This window comes from Manis pentadactyla, chromosome 17 (assembly GCF_030020395.1).
Source record: "Manis pentadactyla isolate mManPen7 chromosome 17, mManPen7.hap1, whole genome shotgun sequence".
Lineage (NCBI taxonomy): Eukaryota > Metazoa > Chordata > Mammalia > Pholidota > Manidae > Manis > Manis pentadactyla.
Genome location: NC_080035.1, coordinates 47501560 through 47506940, shown reverse-complemented (window position 1 = coordinate 47506940; position 5381 = coordinate 47501560).

The window sequence follows — 5381 nt, the reverse complement described above, 5'->3', positions numbered from 1 at the left end:
GGTACTTGACTTTCTCCACCTGCCTTATTTCACTGAGCATAATACCCTCTAGCTCCATTCTCCATTTGTTGCAAATGGTAGGATTTGTTCTCTTCTTATGTCTGAATAATATTCCATTATGTATATGTACCACTTCTTCTTTATCCATTCATCTACTGATGGACACTTAGGTTGCTTCCAATTCTTGGCTATTGTAAATAGTGCTGCGATAAACATAGGGGTGCATCTGTCTTTTTCAAACTGGGCTGCTGCATTCTTAGGGTAAATTCCTAGAAGTAGAATTCCTGGGTCAAACGGTATTTCTATTTTAAGCTTTTTGAGGAACCTCCATACTGCTTTCCACAATGGTTGAACTAATTTACATTCCCACCAACAGTGTAGGAGGGTTCCCCTTTCTCCACAACCTCGCCAACATTTGTTGTTGTTTGCCTTTGGATGGTGAGAAGTTCACTTTTTATCGTGTGTGTGTGTGTGTGTGTGTGTGTGTGTGTGTGTGTGTGTGTGTGCATTTTCTGTAATTGTGTATTTGTTTCTACTCTGAAATTGTATCCGGAGCCCTTGTACATGAAAACATAAAGTGCAAAAGCCTTCCGTTCTTTAATTATTGATTTAAGAAGCTTCTTGATTGGTTGGCCTGTTTATCTCTAGAGTAATCACAGTTAAAATTAACTACAACATTAAATCAAGAGACTTAATGTTCCCCATTATTTAAGTTAGTAGGTTTATAAACCAGCATTGTGTGTATGCGATTATACCTGTTAACTACTTTAGGAAGGAAGAGCACACAGGAGATGATATTTAAGACAATTCTATTCAGTAGACAAGTTTAGATTTATTACTATGTTCTTCAGTTGCATATTGTTGGCATCCACTGGTACATATATAATTAATTTTGTGATCATAGAGAAGTAGCTGGAGGGAAACAATCTGCAAACTCAACTGTGTAGGAAAGCCCTCCTTATCAATATCAGACAGAAGGTAAACTCAAAGAATAAATAAGCCTTTTCCATAATTGACACATAATATGGCTATATTTTTGAGGCAACATGTCTTAAAAATAGTTACATTTTTGTGTGTGTGCTTGCCTAAAGCTACATAATATCAAAATGTTCAGGATCACCACAGAGATTCTTATTCAAATGGGGAAAGGCAAGTGATGTATAAAAGCAAAATATTTTTAGAAGAATATCCCTTTGTGGAGGCAGATTAAATCTGGTATGAAAATAACAATGGGAAGCAGATGTCTGGAAAATATATTGAAAATACCCATCATAATTATACAGGGTTGATATAAATGTACTTCTTACGTTAATATTAAATTAAATGGAACATCTTATGTAAAACTGGAAAGCAATTTTTAAAAAATATAAAACTTCAGTTGAATATCCTTCTAAAATTTCTGCTTAAGAAATTTATTGTTTTCATAAATATATCACCAGGTAACATGCTGAGATTTATAGCACTTCTTCCATAATGAAAAGCACAAAATAGACTTTCTAAATTAGACGACCATAGAAGGGCATGTTCTGATGCCTATAATAACATTGATAATCAAAAAAGGGATTTAATTTTTGCAATGACAATATTCAAATGAGGCATTAACAAAATCTCCAGATCATCCAACCAGATTCAATTTCTGGTTCTGTAATTTCTTTCTATGAGATATATGGGAAGCTACTCAACCTGTGATCTTACCATTACAATGAAAGAACAGCATCTACTTGAGAACATGATTTGGGGGACTGTAGTCCAGCCTATTGTTTTAGGAGCTATGTGGACCTTGCTCAGGCTCAGTATCTAATTGAAATGAAGTTCACAAGTGAGAAAATTATCATGTAAGGGGGCAAACACTTCTGGAACAGTGAAATAAAAACCTCCTAAAATCTATTTCTCTGTATAAGCAATGATAACACAGGCATATTCTAAATCATCCTTTTCATAACTCTGTAATTAACCAAAATCTTGTAACAATTTGAGAAAGGCTTATGCAAGAAAAAAACAGCTGAATTCTGTAATGAAGAGTGAGCTTTGTGGGTTTTTAACTGTCCATTCCCATCCTCCTCTTCCCAGTTCCATGGTATCCTTAACAATCCACACAGTAATAGAAGCTGTGAAAACCAGCAGCCTAGAACCCACTAGAGGAGGCAGGTGCAGAGCAGGTCTGGAGGCTTCGCAAAAGCCCTGTTACCAGAGTAACATCAGTGTTTGATCTGTATGACTGCTGTCCAGGAAAGTTCCTTTTACAGGGATTGGTGTTATTTGGCCTGAAACAGAGCTGTTCAGTGAGAAAAATCCTATCCCCCAGTCATTTGTCAAAGAAATTGGCAGCTATTGTTTCACATCATAGTTAAACAGTTGGACCAAATGGGAGGCTAGACAAAACCTTAAAAGGAAAGTCTGGGAAACAATACAACCAGACATGTTCCTTGGGATCGAGAAGGCCATGTCCATATGCAAGAGTGCATAAATACCCAAGGAAGACCCAGAGGTCCTAATTTTATACCCTTGGCTGACCTTGAGGTTCTACATAAGCAGGAAGTGAAGCCTAAGGCATGAAGTCCCAGAGCACTGAAAATATGCCCCCAAGACACACACAAAACTACATAGCAAAGGGTGGGAGACTTACTGGCTCAAGACCTTCAGAGAATTCTCTGTCCAACCATTAGATGACCACTATCCTAATGGAGCAGATGCTTCACACAACAAACAATACATAGTTTAGAGATCTAGTCCAGGAAACTCTGAACAGCCACACCAGCAACAGATTTTAGTGTGATGAGGTTAGGTTTCCAGACTTGTCATATTTTATTATTCAAAACATTCAACTTTCAACTAAAACTTATGAGACATGCAAAGAAAGAATAGCCCATACACAGAGGGGAAAACATAGTCAATAGGAGCTCTCTTCAAGGGAGCCCAAAAGTTGTACTGCTGAGAAAAAACTTTAAATGTTATAAATGTTTTTAAAGAACTAAAGGAAACCCCATCTACAAAGATAAAGGGATGGATGGGATGTATATGATCTCACTAAATAGGTGGTAACAATAAAGAGGTAGGAAATGGTAAAAAGAACCAGGTAAATATTCTGGAGTTGAAAAATACAATAACTATTAAAGGGATTTAACAATTTGAGTAAGCAGAAGAAACACACAGCATACTCAACAACAGGTCTATTGAGATTAACCAGTCTGAGTACTAGGAAAAAAAAAATGAAGAAAATACCAACATACCAACAGCATGCCAACACGGGCATAACAGACCCCCAGCAAGAGAGGAGAGTGAGAAAGGGACAGAGTGGTTGAAGTAATGTTGACCAAAACACTCTCAAATTTGATGAAAAGCATAGATCTGCATATCCGTGGGTCTCAAAGGACCCCAAGAAGGATAAACTTAAAGTTAGCCCTATCTAGACCAATTCATGTTTAAACTTTCAAATGCTAAAAACAAAGAGAGTCTTGAAAGTAATAAGGAAAGAAATGAATACTTACAGTTACTGCTCAGTAAGATTAACAGGTAATATCTCATCAGAAACTATGGAGGCCAGAACTGGAAAAAAAGGAAGCAAAAAAGAGACTATTAAAAAAGGAATTTTATATCCAACAAAATTATTTTTCAACAATGAGAGAAATGAACACATTACCAGATAAACAGATAAAAAAACATTACCAGATATCAGTTAAAAAACTGAGATAAATTATTACTAGCAGACTGACCTGTGAGAAATACTAACAGGAATACTTCAAATCCAATAATTTTCTAGAACAGCTCACAGAACTCAGGAAACTGCTATAATTAAGGTTATAGCTCTATTATAGTAAAAGGATAAAAACAGAGCCAACCAAAGTGAGAGACATTTTGGATGAGGTCTGGAAGGATCCCAGACGTGAAGCTGCTGGTGTCTGCTCCCCGTGAAGCCAGGAGGCATCGCCCTTCCAGGGCACTGATATATAACATTATGCACAGAGTACTGACAATCAGGGAAGCTTTTCCAAGCATGGTGTCCATAGCTTTTATTGGGGTTTCAATACAAAAGTTTGAGTGATAGAATCACTGGCCACCTGATCAAACTCATCTCTAGCTGCACACCTGCCCGGAAGTTTTGCCTAAGATCGCATGACTATAATCATCAATCTTCCATTGCCTGGTTGGACTTTCTGGTGTGGCCAGCCCTCATCCTGAGTTACTTGTAAGTCAAAATTAGTAGGGCTCCCTATGAGTAACAAAGACAATCACCACTTGGGAAGTTCCAAGGATTTAAAAGCTGTTTTAGAATCCAGACAAATTCTTTATTACAGAGGAGATCACATGACAATTCAATAGTAAAGGAGCTTTAAAAAATTGTTTTTCAGCAAATGATAGTGGGACAAATGCATATGTAAATACAGAAGAGTGAAGACAGACACCTTCTTCCCACTATACACAGACATTAACTCAAAATGGATAATAGAACTATAGGTAGGAACTAATGATATAGAAACATTAGAATAAAACATAAAAGTAAATCTTCATGACTTTGGACGAGACAAGGCTTTCTTAGATAAGACACAAGATCACAAGTGACAAAAGGAAAAAAAGTAGAAATTAGATTTTATTAAGTCTCACAAATTTTGCCTCAAAGGACACCATCAAGGAAGTGAAATTTCAAATCGCAGAATGAGAGAAATACTTATAAATAATATATCTGATAAGGGACTTGAATCTAGAATCTATAAAGGCCTTACAATTAAATGGCAACAACAAAGACAAATAATCCAATTAAACAACATGCAAAGGATCTGAATAGACATTTCTCCAAAGAAAATATCCAAATGGAAAATAAGCACACGCAAAATTGTTTAACATCATTAGCCATCAGAAAAGTGCAAATCAAAACCACAATGAGATACCAGTTCTGGAGTAAGCGTTCAAAGATACAGAGGTTTTTTGGGGTAATAATGAAATTTTTCTAAAATTAGATCATGCTAATGGTTGTACAACTCTGTTAATATACTGAAACTACTGAACTGTATGCTTTAAAAGGGTAATTTCGGCACATGAGTTATTTCACAAAGTTTTTACAAAGTATGTATTTATTAATATATAATTTAAGTTACCATCTTTAAGTTTTGGTGTCAAAAATACTGTCTCATGCATCACCTGATTGTGAAACATATTTCTTAATATAAAATATTGACATGGCAAACACATATCTGGTCCAAAGTGTAAGTTTATAAGTTTTGACTAACCTACACTTACACTACACTGCTAAGTGAATTTGAAGTTTCAAAGTAGGACCTAATTATTTTCATAGAAGTGATTTTAATACTAAGTATTAACATATTTTAATATTATATAATATATTGTCAATTATTACTATATTAGTAATATATTATGAAAATATT